Genomic DNA, 23,107 nt, shown 5'->3' with positions numbered 1-23,107 from the left:
GGCAATAGAGAAGATAAATGAAATTGCTGGATTTTTGAAAAGGTTAAAGAAAACAGACAAACCCTGGGGCGGGAGCCCAGTGTTGCCAGGGGCCTATGTGTGAGATCTAGAGCTGAAACCCTCATCCCTGGAGAAACTGCAAAAGCCAGATCCTTTGCTGGCTTAGACTCACCTGGAGCCAGCCCTACCTCTGGACTTTTCAGAGTAAGCCAATAAATTCTCTGTGTTTTTTAAGCCAGGTGTAATTGAATTCTCGGTTACTTGCAACCACAAGAGAACTCAATGATTCAAGTCTGCTTATGCAATTCCTAGCCATGCATAGTCACCATTTAAAGCAACTCTGAAATCTGTGGTGAATATGGTGAATGTGTCTTTGTTTCTTTGTTGTCTGGTTTTAACCTCACCAGCTTTCTACGCTGTTGGTGTTTTTTTCATGGAACCCCATTGTCTCTTAAGGAACTACCCTTCCCCCATTTACTCCATGCCATCATCCTAGCTGACCCCAACTCCTGGCTCCAGCAGTGGACATGTGACCCAGGCATAACCAATCAGGACATTCCATTCTAGGGACCATTTGATTGGATCAGGGATGAGAACTTGATCCCAAGATGACCAATAAAAATAAGATCCAGGACTTTTATTTTAAGTCCTATTGAAATGGAAATTAGAGGGTTTGTTGAGGGAGCAGGATAGAAACATCTTCATAGGCATGTTGTTACCAGGTGGAGGGAACATTTTTGAAAATGGAGCAATGGAGAGGAAAGAGAGACAGGAGACATGGAGACGGTGAGAGAGGGGCCCCGTCCTTACCACTTTGTCTGAGGCCTGGAGCCAGCCATGCCCGAAGTATGTGAAGCAGTATCTTTCTTCTTGTTAAAGGCAGTTTGATCGGGGGTTTCTGCCACTTGCAGTTCAGAATCTTCATTAATACAGCCCTGAAAATTTTTTCACACTAAAAGAAACATTTCTTTGTAATTATAATAATAGTCTTATTCCTCCCTAGTACAAAAGTAATACATGCTTAATGCAGAAAGTCTGGGAAACAGAAAGAAACCAAAGCAAAATTTATTGTTAGCACTACCACTCTGACATTATGACTGCTACCCTCTTAGTGTATATTCGTTGTCTCTTTAATATGCATCGTTATGGACTCCTACAACCTGATTCCCAAGTTATGGAGGGGCGCTACACTTATTCTCTCCTTTTAACAGCTGAAGTCATTTCCTTGTTTGCTCTCTGTCGCCGTCACTCACTATTGACTATCCTAAACATCTGTGTTGATCGTCTTTGCACACATCCGTGGCTGTGTCCTTAGGATAAATCCACATTAAACATTAAAGTCATTAGGTCGTTTTCAATTTTTCCTTATAAATAATGTTTAAATGAACATGTATATGCATTCCTTGTAGGAAAAAGCTCCTAGAAGCGGGAGTGCAGGGTAGAGGGCTATGCCTGCTTAAGGCTCTTGACCTTCCAAAGAGCCCCACAGACGGGTCTGAGTGTGCAGCCCTGAGGCTCCTCCACAGTCACACACACCCGCTACTACTTTTACCTCCGTTACTCAGCAAGAGGGACATTTTCTTCATATGCTGGTTGGATATTTGTACTGGTGTTTTCTTGATTTGCCTCTTCACATCCAAAAACCTGGAATTCTTTTACTTTCCTTTCAGGAGTGACTGAGTGCTCATTATCAGCCATTTCAGTAATTTTTCTTCCCCCAGAGACATTTTCTGTATGTACAGGCCCGACTGGATGCATTTGGGTTGGAAACATCCATTGCTCATCGCTGGGAATTCTCGCTGACAATTGTCTGTGTCACTGACCTGCCATGGTTCGGTACGATGACTTGAGAGGTCCTATCGTGTAGTTAGTTACACAAATGAAGTCAACAGTATTAAGAGCTAGACTTTCTGGGTTCAAAATCCCCCTCTACCACTTAGCAGTTGTGTGACATTGGAAAAATTGTTGAAAATCTCTATTCCTCGTTTTTCTTCTCTGTAAAATGGGACAATAGTACCTACTCCACAGGGTTCTTATGGTACCATTAAGATGAGACAAGTACTTGTAACAGGGCCTCCTGGTACAAGTTAAAACCTCACTAAACTCTGTTAGTAATAGAATAAAATAACCATGTTGATTTTGGGTTCTGATGCAATGATATAAACATCCCTTTTGATCTTCACCCACTCTCTGAATCAGTTTCGTTTGTCATATTCATTTTTTGTCAGTGAAGAAACTAAGACCCAGAGGGGTGAACTAACCTAACCAAAGTCTCATTAATGTGTGGGACTGGGACTCTGGCCCCCTTCAATGGCCTCTGGGAGAATATAGGGGGAGAAGCTGTTTGCATTTAAAATCTTTTTTTCTTATTTGAAGACCATATTTTTGTTATAAGAGGAAAATTTTATCCCTCCTGAGGTAGAACTTCACATTCTGCCTGTCTGTCACTTCATTCTAGTGTTAGCACATTTTGCCCAGTAACCTAGTACATATTTAATAGAGGCACTAATCATGCAAAGCAGGATATTTAAAACAATTTAAAGTTTATGTACATTAGTGTCCTCACTGTGTGCTTAGAGTAGGTGAATGTTATTTAGAAAAACATATAGTATGGCCTCACTACTAACCATGTTTTAAATTCTAAACAAAGAGATGATCTTTATTAAGCTACTAGGGCTGTTACAATCATAGATTTTTCTTTTTTCTCTTTTCCATAATATACCTTCCAAAATGCTCACTTTGAGAGTCATTGATAGGTGATGTCCACGTGTATTTTATTAGTTCGGATTCAGCTGGATATACAACAACCCACCCAAACCCAGCAAAGCTTGGCATAATGACTTTTCAAGGTTTACAACCCTGTTGGTAAGCAGAAAAAGACAGTGCTATTTTACTTAATAGCGATTAGTGCCCTGGTGTCGGGTAGATGTTTATAATGGCTCTGAGTGTGGGTGGTGACGTAGATTGGGAGGACCAAGCAGAGAAAGTGGAGAATAAGTGTTATTAGCAATAAAAGATAAGTAAGCCCTTCTAGAGAAATAATAATCGTTATGAAACAGGAATGAGCCTCCCAGCCATGTAATTCAACCCCCTACTGAGATGTAGGGCGAGGCAAGTCTCTCTCTGCTAAACTGGTTACATAATATTTTTTTTTTCCTTAGGAGGTTTCACAGCCTCTTTTATAAACTGTGAACGTGTTTATTCAATTGTATCATGAGGAAAGCTAAGTAATTTTTAACTTTGATCAGGGTGGCTTGACCTTCTCGTGGTAACTCTGCTGAACCAATGCCGACTGCTGTTCCATAGTCTTTCCTTTACTCCTGACAAAAGATTTCATCACAATACATGGCAAATAGAAAGATTGAACGCTCTTTATTTTCACTTTCACTTGATTAAAATACGCAGCTTTCAATGTATTACCGTTCAAATGATCTCTCATCCTTGTCACCAACTCCATCATTTGGGTCAAGACATGAGGCTGTCACCCGCCCACCTAACCTTAAATCCAAGCAAATGTTTTTGAGGATGGGACATTTTCCTGGGCTTGGAGGTGAACTGAGGCCATCCAACAAACAAACCCATATCTGAAGATTCTTACTAGGAAAGAACTTGGAAACGGTTCCTCCAAGATCTGGTTTGGCAGATGTTCAGACAGCTGAGGGTATAAAGGGTAGGATAGGAACTGCCCTGGGCTGCAAGTCAGAATTCCTCTGCTCCAGCTGTCAGTAAGTGTGTGGTCCCTAGGAGAATGATCAAGTGCTCTGAGCCTCAGTTTGCTCTTCTATAAATGGGCTCAGCAGCGGATCAGCAGGCTATGTCTGTGAACTCGAGGGAAGCCCCTTGTGATTATTGCTCCTGAATAGAACTGATGTATGTAAACTGGGCAATGAATTCCCACCTCCTAGGCTGTAGCCTCAACTGTCTTATAGAGGCAGCCTGACACGTGAGCTCTGTCTTAACCTAAAGTAAACTCTTCTGGCCGTTTTTTTTCATAAATTCATCATGTAAGCAGAAATTTTTTAAAAAGGCACTGAAACATCTTTGGACTGTTCCATATAACCTTGGAGCTGTTGCTTTTGTGCTGAAAGATTATTAAATGGAAACCATTCTGTCATTCCAAATCGTCTTTCGATAAGCCTTTGCTAGGATGGTAAACACTCGATAAAATGGCATTTGAAAAACGTCTATTGGAAAACTGCTTCCCGAATCCCTGAGTGCTGAAGTATAATGCACCGTGGGAGGGTGGTCAAGAGCTTGAACTCTGGAGCCTGACCACTTTCAAATCCTGCTTTTGTCACTTACTGGCTGAGGGACCTTGGGCGAGTTGCTTAAATTCTCTCTGCTTTCAGTTTCCTCACTGGTAATTAGGAACAATAAAAATACCTACCTTAAGGACTGTAGGGAGAATTAGCTCAGTTAACAAGTTTAAAGGACTTAGAGTGGTGCCTGGAATATTTAAGTGCTGTGTTTAGTGTTAGCCTTTAAAACAGCATTTGGCAATAAAAAGGCACTGAGTAAGTGTTGGCTTTTACATTCTGTTTTAAATAATAGAGGCTGTGATGCTGGAGAGTGGGAAGGGAGATTTGGACAAATCCATTTCGTTTATACCCCATAGTCACTGTATCTACGACCTTTGTCAAGCCAATTATCTTTCTTGAAAGTGACAACGTTGCCTGGGCGTCCACAGATGCCTGGGATTCCACATTAAAGGAGACATGAAGCTCAAATAACAGGTAATTAGAAGGAGCTCACTTTGAACACTATGTTTGCTTTTTAATGGAGCTTTAAATGAGCTCATGGGAAGTTTCTTATTAAATGCTTGCCTGTACCAAATGCCTTAATGGGAAAAGCCTTATTGCAACTCAATTGTTTTAATAATACCCAAGCCATGTCCCTCCTGAGCCTCTGATCCCGCTAAGAGAGTCGAAGATTCTTTGATTGTCCCAAGGCATTTCAAAGCAATCATAAAAATCACATTTTAGAGGTAGGAGGGAATTTAGAAATCATCTCCTAAGCTCTCTTTTTATAGCCAAAGAAACAAACCTAAAGGAGTTAAAAGATTTGTTCGAGGCCACTCAGCAACTGCAGAGCTAACACCAACACCCACTTCTTTACCTCCTTGTCCAGTGACTTCCCACCAACGCATCTCCAAACCCACAGAAAGAGGGAGGGGGAGCTGCTACATGCGGATGGGAATTCTCCATTTTTTTCCCTTACAGAGAAAAAAAGATAAACTGATCACATGGCGGTAAAAACAATTAGGATTTTTCAGAAGAAGTACTCAGGCTAAGCCAGGCACCACCAAGCATTCAAGGTGAAAGTTTATTACAGGCAGGTAAATTTTGTTGTTGTTGTTGTTGGTTTATTTTTACTTGATCAGGACTAAGACCTGTTGCTATGCTGGGTCCAGGCAGTTGTGACACTTGTAGACAAGGAGCATAGCTGACTGCCCAGTCGGTCTAGCCAGCCATGTCACCTGACACAGGGCCAGTCCAGATTTTCCCCATATGACAGGGCGGGAGGGGGAGAGAATTGTAGCTTATCTTTCGGCAATTCCCCCTGCACCCCTCCACACCCATACAACACTGCAGGAGCCTGCCAGGACTGGACTTAGGAACAGGGCCCCAGAGGTTTTAGCCGTTCCATCCTACTGCGGCCATCCACTGTCCACAAAGAGATTTCTGGGAGAAGTTGACTCTGCCGCAGGAGCACTCCATGTCATACTGCATGTGGCAGGGAGCTTACGTGACTGTTCACTCAACTGGACGGGTGCGGCTGACTGTTGGCCAACACGGATTTGAACTGCACGGGTCCACTTATATGCAGATTTGTTTTCAATAAATACAGCACATGTATTTCCTCTTCCTTATGATGTTCTCAATATTTTCTTTTCTCTGGCTTACTTTGTTGTAATACAGTATATAATACATAGTGACAGTATATAATATGTATGCAAAAAATGTGTTAATCAGCTATTTACATTGTCAGTAAGGTTTCCTGTTAACAGTAGGCTATTAGTAGTTAAGTTTTTGTGGAGTCAAAAGTTATTCGTGGCTTTTTGGCTGTGTGAAAGCCAGTCAGTGCCTCTAGCCCCCGTGTTGTTCAAGGGTCAGCAGCACTTGCAAATCATCGTTCTGTTCTCTCTATGGACAGGCGATGCTTACATGCAAATGATAGACACTCACGTTTGGCCCGGACACCTGAGCACTGCGGGGCAGCATGCCAGTGGAGACTTCGCAGGAGCGTTCCTGGCTCCCATCTTTAAATGGCTGGGTTATCTCCCAGTTATTTTAGTTACTTTAAGTGTATGTGACATCCTACCTCTGCAGAGGAGATGTTCTGCAAAAGTGATTTCTGCTATATACTAATGGGTAGACAAAACTGAAGGAGATAGGAGATGGGTCATTGCAATTCGGTGGGGGGTGGGAAAGTCTCAGAGCTGTGCAGTGTTTGAGTGTTTCGGGACACTTACCACTTCTGAATTCGACACTTGTCTTCTATGACTGGGGCTCCTCTAACCACCAGATTGCAACTTCTGCAATTCAGAGGCACACAAAGGCTTTTGTCTGTACCTAAGATCGCATAGAACCAGGACCCGAACTCAGGTATCTGCAGCCTAAAAACCTTCAAGACTTCAGTTTTATAAAACAAAGGGATTGCCTATGAGGTGTGATTTTTCATGGATACTGGGACTGCCCCGATACCCTCCACATCGCCCTCCTCAAACTGGCTTACGCCTGGAGTTCTGCCTGTTGGTCACTCTACACTCACAAGTTGGTAAAGGAGTAATTCACCTGACCTGTACAGGTGGGCTTCAGACCTCTGGGAACTCTGGAAAACGTACGTAGAGTTTGAGTGTATTTGCCCATTTTTAGCTCTGAAGAGAGAATCTTTAGAGATCTTTGCTGGTACCCAAAACTGTCAGTCCCCCACCAAAAGTTTAAGAATAACTGCTTTTCTGAGTTGTTTTAAGTTATTCACTATTGAAGGAGCATGAAAACACATAGGCACATGACCGTAAATCTGAGGTATCACCAAGAAGGCCAGCTGGAAACTTTGCCTGAGATATTTTCTAAAAACAAACAAACAAACAAACAAACAAAAAACCACCCAAGAGTTTTATTGACCTTTCCCTATCCTTTATTCAAATGAAGTATCTGTATTAGTAAGAGAGAGATTACCACAGCATAGGTGCTACCTTTCCATCCTTAAGTTCCTGAGTGAGGCCTCGCTGAGGATGGGTCTGATGGGGATTCAATGGCTATAGAAAATTTTATTTTCTTGGACCAGAGTCAGCCAAACTGCTTCTGTTAAGGGTCAAATAGTAAACATTTTCACCTTTTCAGGCCACATGGTTCCCGCCACAATTTTACAACTCGGTTGTGTGGAAAGCAACCATAGGCAATATGTAAACAAGCTGGAGTGGTGGTGTTTCAATAAAACTTTATTTACAAAAGCCAGGTAGTGGGCCAGATTTGGCCCATGGGGGCAGTTTGATGACCACTTAAAGGTTTAAAGATGCTATTGAATGAAAATAATAAAGATCATGTATTTGCCAGGGTTATGTCATATACCAGCTTTGAAGCTGCTTTGCAACAACAAAGTGCCTGATCATCTTATTCTGTTAGTTGTTGTGATGAAATGAAAGTAATTGCAACAAGTATTTTTCTACATGCAGTGCAAGCTATGAGTACTGTGAAACCCCTGGCAGTGAAGATCTAGAGCTCCACACGTCCAATTTTTTCAGGGCATAAAGCAAAAACGCAACTGGATTCTTCAAACAGCCAGTTGTCTTTCCAAACAACTCAAGGAAATCCGATTTTTGGCAAATAATTATGGTAAAATAATCCTTTTACCCTAAGGCCTCACTCTGGGTGGGAAATCCCTCCCTGCTCCTCCACAGGTACAATTCTGTGTTTTCTAGAAACCTGATATCTTCTAGAATCACAGGCTTCTGGCGCTGCAAACGCAGGCAGGCGGGGCCTGCCAGGCTTCAGGCTGCTGCTTGTCCGATTCGGGAGGGCAGAAATCCTTGCGACGCTCCAGAAGTCCGCAGTTTCTTTCATTTCCGAGGCAAAGTGGTAGACACTCGGGTCCTCTCTTTACTTTCCACACTGGAGATATTAGTCATTACAGCTTCCTGTTTACTATTTCGTTTTGCATGCTGCCTGGTTAGCAACTTTCATTTCTGGAGAGGAGCAGATGGTGAGGTTCGACCAAACGAACTGAGAGGGAAAGGGAACAGGTTGGGACCGGCCCTCAGCGAGCCAGAGGGGAGGCGATCCAAAGGCGAAGAGTCCATCCAAACTGAAGTCACTCCTCTGGATCAAAACATGCCCCCGCAGAATTAGCAAGTGCTGAGTTACCTGCAGGGAAACAAAATGGAAGTAAGCTCTGCCCACTGTCCTCCAGGAGCGTCAGGCGTGTTTGCAGATACACAGACTGACAAGCCAGGAAAGACTGCGTTGCTGGGTAGCATTTATATGGACGGGAGTAATCAGACTGCACAGGGAGCAATGCGCGTGCACGGGTCAGTAAGGAAGGAGGATGCCTTTTCTCTCTTAAGTCAGGGTTATTCAGGCATAATTTACAAGCAGTGAAATTACTCCTTTTTTTTTTTTTTTTTTTAGTATATAGTTTACGGGTTTTGACAAATACAGTTGTGAAAACATATTTCCATCATCACAGAATATTCCCTTTTGCCCCTTGGCAGCCAGCCTCTCTGGCCACTCCCCGTCTTTGGCAATCACTGATTTGGTTTCTGTCTTTATAGTTTTGCATTTTTCAGAATGTCAGATAAATAGAATCATATAGTCAGCAACAGCAATGGTGAGATTTTAATCTCAAACAGAGAGGAGTTTTTTAGAGACCAAATGTCTCTAAGGCAGCTTAAGACAGATGGGACAGCTTGTGCTATAGACTCAGCATGGATAACAGAACTTGTGCGGGGATGTTATTTGCACACAAACTTCCTAAAATGAACACCTGATCCTGTCACATCCCTATCATAAACCTTCATGGTTTTTCGTTGTCCTTAGGATGAAGTTCAGACTCTTCACTGTGGCTGACAGTGGCGTCGCATGGCATGACACCAATTGCACCCCCCCCAGCCCCATTTTTCTCCTTCCACTTCTCCATTTAAAAATCGGCGTGCTGGCTTCTCTGCTCTGGTTCTTCCAGGGGAGGTGCACTCTCTCTCACTGCTGGGCGCTGGGCAGGGTTCTGTTTCTATCAACAGCATTTGACCCTGACCCCTCCCTCTTTGGCTTCAGACTTGGCTTTCTCGGGGAGCACTTCCTGACCCTCCCAGCTTGGTTTAAACATCATTCTTGGGGACTCCAACACGTGCACTTCCCCTGTCTTGGTGCTTATCAAACTACACAGCAATTACCTATTTAAGTGTGTCTCCCCAGCTAGACTTTAAAGTCTGTGAAGGTCTAAGGGAGCAGAACCAGGTCTGTCTTCCTCACAGTTGTGCTTTCAGCATCCAGCACAGTGTTTAGCAGAAAGTGGTTTCTCATTAGTTATACTTTACATTGAGTCAGAGACAATCCAAGTTCACACAAAATTCAGAAGAGGGAGAAGTTTCTTTTAGCTGGGGATGGTAGAAAGGCAGGGAAGGGCAAAGAATCAGGAAATACGTTAGGAAGCAGATGGTATTTGAATCAGGCCCTTGTCGAGTTATTTGCCTGTTATCTTGTAGCCCCATCTGTCCTTCTGTATTCGGCTGTAGGATAGGGCTCAGTGTCTGAAAACTACGTTTCCCAGGCTCCCTGGCCAGCTGGGCCCAGATGGAAACCACAGGCAGAAGAAAGAAAAGGCTCCTGCTCTGGCTGTTACCTCCTGTGAGGTTTAAGTAGAATAAACATGGAAGAAAAATCCCAGGGCCTTGCAGATATCAGTGTCAATGATGCAGTGGGACAGGATCTAGACTCCCAGTGGCCAAGGGTGGTTGAATAATGAAGAAGAGTGAAAATAGCCTATTTTACAGTCCTCTTGGCCCCTTTTGCATCCATTTCTCCTGCCTACCACAAAGCCCTCCCCTCTCACACCCTCAGCTATTCACTCAGGAGCTCCGCATACCGCCTTCACCAAAGCCTTGGGTGGGCCAATTGTTGGCATTCTGTATACAGAGCTGGCTCACCGACTTGCAGGTTCGGACTTCATGTAGATACTATACTATATCAGCTTACTGGGGAGGCCAAAGTTATTGATTAGCGTCAAAGAATAGTGTTTAAAGTTGTAAGGTTTGTCTTACAGACATCTAGAAATTTTTTAAATAAAGGCTAGTTGCCCTCTATAACTTCATTAAACAAATATGAAAAACTTACATAATCGCCCCTCCTTTTAAATAAGTGTAGCTTATCTTATGGAGTTGACATCTACTCAAAATCACAAAATCACATGAACACGCACCGTAAGTGTTTAAATCTTCATCTTTCACAGGACCCTGGTGAACTCTGCAGACCACACTCTAAACAGGTGGCGAGAGTAGGCTTCCTGTACTTTGGACTAGCGAAAGACAAGGCCAAACTCTGATTCCTTTGCAAGGAATCCAAAACTTGACCTAAATCACGTCACAGAAATTTGTTAACAAATCAAAGCATCTTTAGTAATGCCAAGCAAGAAGCATCCAGTCCTCACAATTCTTGTAAATTCCACTTTGAAGGTAGGATTTACCTGACCAAGTTAGACCTCTCATGAAATGCAGAGCCTGCTAACACTAAACCCAGGCATGTTCACTATGAAATACCACCCTTGTCAATTACATTCTTTATGAACAAAGAAACCTGCAAAATGTCCAAACAGTGCAGTAGGTAGAAACAGATATCATCATTATTTTAAAATTAGTTTATTCAACAATGGAAAGCGGAAATATTACCTATTTGCACAGCAGCTTAGGATCTGAGTAGTTTACCTGTTATTTAAAAGAAAAAAATGATCAGGCTGTCAAAGAGTTTTCTAAGCAGCACCTAATCTGTGCCCTGACGTATAATTAACACAGATTTTCCCTAAAACCTGCCATGGAAACTATGTTGTCACAGAATAAAGTAGCTTAAAATAAATAAAATAAAATAATCAATAAACAGATAAAATGAATAATATTAAATAAAATAAAAAAAGAAAAAGTGGCTTAAAAACCCCTGAAAATCAACCTCTGAACAGCCTAAATTTATCTTTTGAAATCACCAGTACTGACAGCAATAAGTACTCATGATTGGTATCTCTGAGTATGGAAAATCCCGGTTAATTTTTACTTCTGGTCTTGAATTGCTTTTTTCCCTCAAGTGTAAAATTTCAAACAGAGATCTTACTGCATGTCATGCTACTTTACTTCTCCTATATTTAGTTATAGAGAGTGTGTGGGAAGGAGGGCGTGGGAGGAGCAGGGATAGCTGGGTGGCTTCAAACTACTTTTGCAGCACCCTTCTTTGTGACAAAAAAAAAAAAAAAAGCTTGAAATATTAGTCTCTACCCTCCCTGTCTGAACTTCATCCCCTCCCATTCACTTCGCAACCCACTGCCATCTGGCTTTCAGCCCATCGCTCCATTCAGACTGTTCTTATTAAAATCCTACCAGTGTTTTCCCACTTGCCAAATCCAATGACCTATTTTTAAGGCCCCTCTTCCTTGACCTTTCTGCAGCATCGGACACGTGGTGCAGACCCGAGTTTCTGAACTCGGGTGTCTGCAGTAACCTACATGGGCGAAGCTGGTCCCATGTAGCTGCCCATGTGGCCGCAGAGAGAGTCACAGAGGCCTGTCAACAGTGGGCTGCTGCTCATCTCTGGTTTGTACTTTGGCCATAGAGGAATATAGACACGCCGTTGTTAAACCTTTTATTTTTGTTTTCTTTAAAGAATAGCTTGGTTTTTCAGTATGGAATTTCCTCAGAAAACTAAAAATGGAACTGCCCTTTGACCCAGCAATTCCACTGCTGGGATTATACCCTAAGAATCCTGAAACACCAATCCAAAAGAACCTCTGCACCCCAATGTTCATAGAAGCACAATTTACAATAGCCAAGTACTGGAAACAACCTAAGTGCCCATCAGTAAATGAGTGGATCAAAAAACTATGGTACATTTACACAATGGAGTTCTATGCAGCAGAGAGAAAGGAGCTTATACCCTTTGCAACAGCATGGATGGAACTGGAGAGCATTATGCTAAGTGAAATAAGCCAGGCGGTGAGGGACATATACCATATGATCTCACCTTTAACTGGAACATAATCAACAAAAGAAAAAAGCAAACAAAATATAACCAGAGACATTGAAGTTAAGAACAATCTAACAATAGTCAGAGGGGAGTGGGGAGGGAATAGTGGGGAGAGGGGTTTACAGGAACTACTATAAAGGACACACGGACAAAATCAAGAGGGAGGGTGAAGGCGAGGGAGGGAGGTGGGTTCAGCTGGGGTGGGGTGGAGGGATGGGGAGAAAAGGCAGACAACTGTAATTGAATAATAATAAAAATTAAAAAATAGCTTGGTTTTTATGAGAATACTTTCAATTTTTAAGTATTGGTTCAAACTTTTAAAATGCTAACGGGACAAGGAAACATGTCTGCAGACCCCCCAGGAGAAGCTTCTACCCTCGATGACCCTCCACTTCCCTCAGCTTCTGGGCCTACTTCTCTCTCTCTTCTGCCCGTTCATCTCTGCCTGGTTTTCACTCTTTTTTTTTCTTCCCCGCCTACCTCTCTCATGTAGGGGTTCCCTACTCTTCCTCCTTGGTCTTCTTCTATTTTCTTAGCCTCGTGGGCAATGTCATAGGTCTAGGGCTGGCCCTGTGCTTTGTGGCAGTTGCACAGGGCCCCATATTCAGGAGGCTCCATGCCTGGGGGTTAATGCTATGCACCTAAATTTTTTGTGGTATATTTGAACTTGGGTGAGTAAAGTCTGATGGGCAATGGGACTGTGTCCTGGGGGCTTGGTGTCTCATTTTAAGAGTGATCCCTCCTTCCCTGCCTCCCTGGCAAGAGTTCTTGTCACTGGCTTCCTGAGCCTCAACCCTTGTACCCTGAGTCCTGCCTGTCTTCCCTGTAGACCCCATCCTCCAAACTGCCACTGGCCCCTGTCCTGGCAGGGACCTGAGGGCAGGTTTCCAGAGGGCTGGGGTCACAACCAATAGCATCTCAGGGCAAGGCCTGGCAGTGGTGGCTGTCCCTACCCCAGGCAGCTGACAGTACTGTATCTCATTCCCTGGGCCAGTTGGCTGAGGCCAACCTCTGGCCACCTTTGCACCAAATATCTAGTGAGTTTTGGCACAGAGGTTGCAATACCCTTGGAGTCGCCCATCTGCTGTGGGTTTGGACAGCTGGCCTGTGGAAAGGAGAAATGCTTGACTTGACTCCCCAGCTCCCTGCAGAGGTGTGATTCATCAATCTGGGGGCTGGTTGGAGAGGGAACATAGCAGTCCAAGTGCATCAGACTTTGCCAATCCCAGGCTCTGAAGAGACTGTATAACTATGCTCAGAACCTCTGAGCCCACACTGTGCCTAGGGGACCCTTTTCTTCCTCCTTCTGACTTCCCTAGTCTGGCTTGTACTCACTTCTTCTGACCAGCTCGAGACGCCCTACAGGATCAAGCCATGAAATATGAATTGCATAATTTTAGTGATTCCACGTACAAGTTAATGTGCTGATACATACAATTCGACTGGCATTGCACAAGATAAAGATAAATGGTAAAATTCATGCCAATTATTTAAAATTTCCATTTATTTTGAACCACATTAAATAGCTAATAAATTGATGTATTGTGAGACTATGAAAGAAAGGAACATACTTTCTATTTCAGTAACTCAGTAGATTTAAAAACTTTAATGGTACCTTTTCCTGCTTTTTGAACACGGAGGCCTACATTTTCATTTTTCACCAGTCCTCACAAATTGTGTCTGGTCCTGCCCAGTTCTGCATTTGCTGATGGCTCCACGTCTTCATCTTCAGCTTGGACCCCGCTCCTCCTCTCAGACCCATATTTCTGAGGGCGGAGGTGTTGCAGGCGACTCCAACTCAGCATGTTCTCATCTGATCTCATCTCCCAAGTCTGTTTCCTCCTTTATATTTCCTTTCTCTCTTAAAAAAATATCACCCAGTCACTTCCTTGCAACAGAGTAGGTACTAATGATTGAAATCTTAGAAGCATTATTATCTCTGTCCTTCCTCTCGAGTTCCCACACCCAATTGGTCAATACGCTCTATTAGTTCTACCAAATACTCCATACCCTCTTGGATCTTCATGCCTAAGTATGATACATGCTGCCTGATATACATGTTCAATATCTGTTTAAAACCAAGATCATATATTACCTCCTCCAGCAAGACTTTTTTCAACTGCCCAGGCAGAATTAGTCTTTTTCCCCGCCCTGCAATCCAACAGCCTGCTGTCTTGTAATTATTTGCTTATATGTCTGTCTCCCCTACTGGACTGTGAGAAATCAAAGACAGAATGTATGTTTTATCAATTTTTTATGTCTAGCGTAGTATATTGGAGACTCTCAGGGAATGATTAACTAGTACAGGAAAAATAAGACAGAATTTATGGGTACCAGAAAAAACGCAGATTCTTGTAGAGGGTAAACCTATTTTCTAGGGATACCTGAGCCCAGGGGGACAGAAAATAAAGGCAGACCCCCTATCTGGATAGTTAGAGGTTCATTTCAAGCACAGAATTGTCATGAAGAAAAAAAGAAGAAGCAAGGAAAAATTCTTTGCTACTGGCAGAAACATGATATAGTGGAAATTAATGCATTATAAAATAATTTCTGTATTAAACTTTTCGGACAGTGTTAACATACACTTTTTATTTCTAAAAATGCTTTGACATATATAACAGTGTGAGTTCATACAGAAGCGATAAACAATTAATGTATATTACTTGACAGGCTTGGGGATAAGCGCAAACACGTGAACCTTTGGTCCTGATCTGTGCCGTAAACTGATTGTTACCTCCAAGTCTTCTCCTGCCTCTTATTTATTGTTATAACTACTTGATAAGGACACTTAACACAAGATCTGCCACCTTAGCAAGTTTTCAGTACACAGTATAGTATTGCTAACCACAGGCGCTATGCTGCACAGATCTCCAAGCCTTATTCATCTTGCATAACCGAAAACTTTTACCTTTAACTGATACCTCCCCATCATTTCCTCTTTCTCCCTGCCCCTGGAAACCACCATTCTCCTCTCCGCTTCTAAGAGTTTGACTATTTTATATTCACCATATGAGTGGTATCATGACACTTTTTAAAGCTTCATTCTTATGTAGTTAAAATCCACTCAGGGAAAAAAATATCAATGCCATGTCCAGGTAAAATCATTCATGACTCCCCAAACGTTTTAGTAATACCATGCATTTGATTAAGACTTCTCTATATTCATTACATGTTTTTCCTGGTGTCTTACAAACAACTCACCGTCCATCCAGGTGTCAGACGTTGGGACAAAACACCTAAAGGAGTCAGAGAAAGGCGATACAGTGTGAAAACATTCTGCAGAAAAGGTAGTGGTGAAATGGTACTGGCAACACAGACCATTAATACGCTATAGTATATTACATTTTTGTCAACATTAAATATGAAATCTGGGAACAGGTCTATTGTTGGCCTAAACATTAAAACGTTTTTGGCTGGAGGCTTGGTAAAGCTTAGAACTCACTAGCAATTCCTAAACTAAGTCTTCATAGCTTATTCCACTATTTCAGAATGTCCAGAGCAAATCATCTGGGTGACTGTTAACAACACCAGTATCCCAAGTATGCCCCATCCCATAATGCCCTTTACAAAATAGATATCAATGAATAATAGATCTTGGCATCAGGAGGCATCAACTCATGAGGTAAGCATGCATCTCTGTGTGTGCGAGCACTTTAGTGTTGAACCACTTGGAAAGTTCTTAGAATACTACATTTCAATTGGAAAGATCTAAACCTAAAAGCTTATTTCTGCCTAATAAACAACATGGTTGGACAGATGGAAGAAAGCCACAGTCATGTACACCCACAGGAGCAGATATGGGTGGGAGATATTCTTTGGGAAAGCTGGTGGTTTATTATTGTAACGTAAGAGAAACAGTAACAATGGAAACAAGGCTTCTGAGAATTTGATAAGCGGTATTCATTCTGTGGCTGCCAGGAAGCTCAAAGCTAAATATGCTGCAAGATTTTAATTCTCATATAGGAACACAAGCCTATATAACAACTTACTCCTTCACCTTACTTTTTTATTTCTGTTCTATCAAAGTGGCAGTTCTAGACATAGAAGTGGAGAATAAAACAGGAGCATCAGTTCTGAATTTGGGATATGGTTAGTTTGAAATGTTTTGGTACATGCAGGTGCAAAATACGGCAAGCATTCATATGAGTCCAGATGACAGAGTGAGTCAGAGCACACTGCTGCTCTCCGCTACACTTATTCTCTGATAATGTCATCCGATCCCCTGGCTTTAAATGCCATCATATTTTAATGATTTCAAAATTCATTTCTCCAGAGCTATTTTGTGAATTCCAGACTTACACTGTGATATCTCCACTTGGTTACCTGATTAGCGTCTTCAGTTCACTTGTTTAAAAACCAAGTTCCTGTCACTCTCCCCCAGACCTGCTTCTTTCTACAGTCCCCATCTGATGCAGACTCTGGCCAGCAGTGTCCACAGTGTTGTGGATGCGACGAACAAATTCACGGAAGTCCTGTGGAGAGAAAGGGGTGCCAGGGCCACTCTCTGAGAGAGAGAGCACCTCGACCCTTGCCTGGACATGCTTTTATTGCTTTCTAATAGCATACATCAAAGAAGCTTCTCATTCATTATGCTCAGATTTGCTTTAGGTGATTACTTTTTACAGATAACAAAGGAAAGGATGTTACTGATTACTTCTACAGATTAACAAGGAAAAAATGTTGCAAATGCAAGGGAATGATAAGAGCGATTGGTCTGGTTACACTCCATCTTTGGGAGGATTACTGTATTTTTTGGACCATAAGACGCACCTAGGTTTTAGAGGAGGAAATAGGAAAAAAAAATTTGAAGCAAAAAATGTGGTAAAATATTTAATAACATAAATAATGTAATATTTCACCAATGTAAATGTAAACTACATTTGGACTATGAGATGCACCCCCATTTTCCTCCCAAATTTGTGGGGGTGGTGCATCTTATGGTCCAAAAAGTATGGTAGCACAGACTTCAGGAAGTTACCTTAAAGATATGCAGTAAACGTTTGCTACTTTAACTCAGAGTGAGGGAGTTTTAGCAAAAGCAAGCCTCAAAGCAGCCTAGGTATAATGCAGGCCTGGTTTCCCATGGGAGAACTGATCCATGGGTTTGGCTCCTGTGTGCCGACGCACTCCTGTCAGTTTTCTGATAGGGCTGGGCTACATTTGCCACGCCAAGCGGATTAGTTCCCTATACCCATCTATCATGAGCAAGGGAGTATCCTTGAAAGGAGTCACTGAGACAAATTTGTGTCTTTCCACGATGCCAAGTTTATTAGGGGAGGCCTCCCCAATAAGCCAATAGAGTCACAGGCAGGTTACACACAGAGAGGGGGAGTTTCGCCAATAGAAACAAAGCGAACATCCCAGCAAAAAGTCCTGGCCACTGCCTGCATCCACAGGTGGAGAGGCAGGAGAAGGTCTCAAGTCAGGCAGCTGCAGTGGCGGCATGTATCCAGTGGGGTGGAAGGCCAGTAGGACTGAGAGCATGTCCCATGGTACAACCAGGCTCCAGCATTGGGGAGTGGAACTCTGAGTTCTGGCAGCCCATGAAGGGGTGAAGTTCCACTCATATCAGTGTTCAGATGGAGTCCTTATCCAAGTGTCCAGACTTGTGGTTCTGGGTGTTCCATGCCCCTCCTAAGGGCATTCTCGTTGTGCCCCATTACCTCAGTCTTGACATAGCACTTGACGTGACTGCCATGGCTGACAGTGACTCCATACTGGATTGCCAAAGGTGTCCAAAAAGTCCACGCTGCCTGCGCCCCGTGTGCAATCTTCAATGACTGGGTTCTTCCTTGCATTCTCACATCTGGTCACTCAGCAGGTCCTGTTGACTCTACCATTTCTCACCACTTCTACAGCTACCACTCTGGTCCAGGCAACCAGTAACTCTTGCCCGGGTTGCTACCATTGCCTCTTAACTGGTTTCCCTGTTTTTCCCACACCCTCCAAAGTTTATTCTTGATACATCTGCCAGAGATCATATAATTTCTCTCCTTAAAAACCCTCAAACAGCCCATCTTTCTAGGAGAAAAAGGCATACAATGACCAATAGGGCCCTGCCTGATCTCCATCACCTCTCTGACCTCATTTCCTAGTGTTCTCTTCATTCCATCTGCAGAAGCCTCCTCGCTCCTCCTGCCTTAGGCTTTAGCATTTGCGTTTGCTTCTGCTGGGAATGTTGCCCCAGGCTTTGGCTTTTGTTCTTCCTTCTGCCTGGAATGTTCTTTCAACAAATACCTACAATGGTTGCTTCCTACTCTCATCTCCTTCAGCTCTTTGGACAGTAAGTAGTCCTCTTCTCAGTGGGGCCTTCCCTGACCATGCGACTTAAAATTGCAATGCTCACATCTATCCAAAGACACATTTGAACTTCCTTGCCTGCATCGATTTTCCCCACAGCCCTTATGACTACCTAAATTACTACATATTGCCTGTACTTACAGTATTGTCAGTCTTGCCCACAATATTGGAAGTCTCACAGTGACTGGCATTAGTAACCAATGGGTAACATATATGATAAACAAAATAATTCCCTTTGTGAATAAAAGAGCCTTATTACCACACAGAAAAATTATGAGGTGCTTGTTGTTGGACTGACTTCGAGTCCATATCACATCTAGTTTAAATCCTAAACCACTTTCCAGGTTTTAGGGTCACCCAAAACACTTATAGCCTCAACTTTTAGTTGGCTTTGAGGGAGAGTGAAATTTTCATTATTTTAATAGCCAGGGTTGATTGGTTCCAAAGACTTCTTTTGTGTGTGTGTGTGAAATATAAATGTCCTTGACCTTTCAAACTTTGTGTAAGGTGTATAAGATTGTAAACCTAAGATACTGAATTTCCTGTAATTGACATACTTTAGGTCATTCAACCATTCATTTAACTAATCCTTCTTTGCAATTATATAAATATTTATTTTGTACTACTTGTATGGGTGGTGAAATCTATACATTTGTTTCTTGCTATGGTAAGTCCTATTTCTTTTATTTGTACCTGTTTAGTAAGTGAAGAAAAGACAGGAAGGGTACATTTAGGGAATGTGTGAATAATCTCATGACTTTAAATTCAGTCCACATGCTGATGACTCCTAAATTGAAGTCTCCAGCCTGGGCTTTTCCTCGGAACTCAAGAAGTGTATATGCGACTGCTCACTGATGTTTCCACTTGGATGCCTAACTGAATCTCAAATGAAGCCTATCCAAAACTGACCTTCTAATCTTGTTCCTACCCATTCCCAACCTGTCTTCTCATACCTCTCCCACCTTGGTTGAAAACTCCATTCTTCTAGTTGTTTAAGGCAAAAATTTCAGTGTTCACCTTGACTTTCTTCTCATACACTGTGTTGGGTTGGGCCATAAAGCCTGTTGAGCCCACTTTCAAAATTTACCAAGAATTCCACTTTTTACCATCACTTCTGCCACTATTCTGGCCCAAACTGCCATCATTTCTCATCTCGATTGTTTCAGGAGCTTCCCAACGGTTGTCACTGCTCCTGCCGTGAGGCAGCTAGAACGGTCCTATGAAAACATGTGTCATTTGATGTAATAGTACTCAAAACCTTCCCCTGGTTTCTAAACACATTCAGAAGAAAAAGCTAAACTTCTCCCTATGACCTGATGGACCCTGCATTTTCTGGCCCCTATTATTTCTCTTACATCTTCTACTGTTCTCTCCATTAGTCTCTTCTAGCCATGCTTTTACTTCTGCTGTTCCTGGAACAAACCACACACACACCATTTCTCCAAAACCTTTCTGCAGGCTGAGATCCTCTTTCCCCAGATATCCATATGATTATCTCACTTTGCTTAATTCTTTATTCAAAAGCCACCTTCCTCCTCCTTGCTTTTTTCCCCCATTAGCAATCTAGCACATGATTTATTTTACTTATTTACCTCAAAGGGTGTAATTGCATGAGGTATCTTTTCTTTTTCTCTATTGTCACATAGTAAATTTTGACCAAATAGCATTAATTTTCTTGGTTAGAGAGATAACTTTAAACTCTCTTCTTCCTCCTTTTGGATTTGCAGTAATACTATGAAAATGTCCTCCTTTATAATTTGAACCTCCACGTTTCCAGGCTCTCTGTTTTCCTTCCTTTTCTCTTTGACAGAAGGCTTGTTTCCAAACTCTCCTTTATTCATTTCATTTCACCTAAGTGCAAACACATTCCGGAATGTAAATATTAAAACATTTAGACAAACACCTCATTTCACCAGTTCCTGGCAGCTGCATTATGTGAAGTATGAGATCATTCATAAACTCACTGATATTAATTTTTTTAGGCAAGAACTTCTTGAATCAAACTGTTTTCTTAGAATGATTTAACCACATTTGGTGGCAATAGATATTATTAAATGACAAATCAATCCTGGACATAGAGATTATTTTATTCATCTTGGATCCTAGCACCGAATATGGTATCTGCTTCTGAAAGGCATTTACTGTTTGAAAGCATGAAGGGCTTCTCTTAGTTCACAATGCCCTTTAAGTCTTGGTCCTCCAATGCCTCTGCCATTACTATTATGTCGGGCCTAATTCACTTATCTTCCCAAGTTTGCCTGGCCATCGTTCTTTGTTTGACGCTAGTGTTACCATCCAGGAACATTACTGCACTGCAATAACGTCCTTCCAGATCGCAGAAGGGATGTCTCAATCTTTGGTGGAGGGAGTTTGTTGAGCTCTGTGGCTGCTCTGTGTGGCAGTGGCTGAGATGTCGTGACTTGTTCCAGATCCCTCAGGGTGCTTTTGGATGTGACTTAATAATGCCTTGCTTAATGCCTTGAATCCCTGGCTTTTAAAAAAAAATCTTTCTGGGGCTTCTCTGTTTCCACAGAGGTGGTAGACACTGCTGGAAGCTGCAGGCTGCAGGTGGACAGTTGGAAGTGCTGTTGGCTCCCTTTCACTTGCTGGCTCAGCTCATGCATGCTTAATGCCACTGCTGTTGAGGGATCTGGCTTCCCTGGCAGCTGCCTGGAAAGGCAGGTGGCATGATTCAAAGTCTGGGGGAGTTCATGTCTCCTGCAGTAACCTTTCACTGATGGGAGCCAGGTCTTCTCTGTTCCCAATCTTGTTCCCAAATGCCATGATCTCCCAAGTCCTTTGTGGAGACATCACGTGAGACTGAGCAGCCAGTACTCTTTGCTGCAAGCGGTGGCCAGCTCAATAGTTCATCTCCTTGATTGTTTTCTACCTCCTTCCCTCCCTCATTTCTCCTTTCCTCTCACTCTTGCTTCCCTGGGGTTGTACTTTCTATGGAATTGTTGTTATGTTAGCCTTTATCTCAGGTCCCGTTTTCTTGCGAACCTAGATTAAAATATCACCATTGACTATCCCCTCAGGCATATGGCTCTGTGAAGATTTTTATGTGCTTACTTTTGTTATATGGGCTCTTATATATTTTTCTTGTGTTCTTTCTTTCTACTTTCCTCTTGTGTACTATGTGACTGAAAAAAAGATCTTGTACTTAACATCATCAAGGGCTTAGATAATAATTGCTAACTATGCACGGGAAACTCTTATAGTTGTTTTTAGCTCAAAATAACCCTGTCTAGGTATTGATACTACTGCTTTTTACAGAAGGGGAAACTGAGGTTAATGTGTTTAGTAACTTGGCCAAAGTCACACGGTTAGTAAATGAGTGTATGAACTCCAGAATCCATATTACTTTTTAAAAGATTTATTAAGTTTATCGTTGTGGCATTGGTTAATAAGTAACATAGTTTCAAATGTATAATTTTATAACACATCATCTCTACACTGCATTGTGTGTTCACCACCCAAAGTCAAGTCTCCTTCCATCACCATATATTTGACCCCCTTCGCGCTCTTCTACTCCCTACCTACTTTTCCTTCTGGTAACCACCATACTGTTCTCTGTGTATATGAGTTTTTTTGTTTGTCTTCTTTATTGCTTTCTGTTTTATATTCCACATATGAGTGAAATCACATGGTTCTTGACTTTTTACACCTGACATATTTTGCCTAGCATGATATTCTCAAGATCCATCTATGTTGTCATAAATGGCATTATTTCACCTTTTCTTATGGCTTAGTAGTATTTTATTGTATATATGTACCACATCTTCTTTATCCATTCATCTACGGAAGGACGCTCAGGTTGTTTCCATGTCTCAGCCACTGTGAATAATGCTGCAATGAACATAGGAGTCCATGTGTGTGTACATATACATAGAGATATCTATCTGTATATATATATCTTCAAAAATAAAAGTTTACAAATTTTCAGGTGGATACTCAGAAGGATTGGTAGGTCATATGGTAACTCTATTCTTAATTTTTTGAGGAACCTCCATGCTGTATTAATGACCCAAATGGCTGTATCAATTTATAATACATTCCCACTAGAGGTGTATGAGGGTTCCTTTTTCTCTACAACCTCTCCATCACTTGTTACTTCTTGTCTTGTTGATAATAGCCATTCTAACAGGTATGAAGTGGTACCTTATTGTGGTTTTGATATGCATTTTCCTAATAGCTAGTAAAGTTGAACAAGTTTTCACATAGCTGTTGGCCATTTGTATGTCTTCTTGGGAGAAGTGTCTCTGACCATTTTTTTAATTGGATTTTTTTTGTTGTTGCTGAATTGTATGTGTTCTTCATATATTTTTGATATTGGCCCCTTATGGAAGGAATTGTTAGCAAATTATTTCCCCCATTCTGTCAGTTGTCTTTTTGTTTTGTTGATGTTTACTTTTGCTGTGCAGAAGCTTTTTAGTTTGATATAGTTCCATTTGTTTACTTTTGTTTTTACTTCCCTTGCCTTTGAGGTCAAATTCATAAAATCCTCTCTAAGACCAATACTCATTAAGGTTAGTAACGAAATTTTCTTCTGTGTATTGTATTGCTTCAGGTCTTGTATTTACATC

This window comes from Desmodus rotundus, chromosome 4, assembly GCF_022682495.2.
Source record: "Desmodus rotundus isolate HL8 chromosome 4, HLdesRot8A.1, whole genome shotgun sequence".
Taxonomy (NCBI): domain Eukaryota; kingdom Metazoa; phylum Chordata; class Mammalia; order Chiroptera; family Phyllostomidae; genus Desmodus; species Desmodus rotundus.
The sequence above is the reverse complement of the archived record's forward strand: the minus strand, read 5'-3'. Positions refer to the sequence as shown.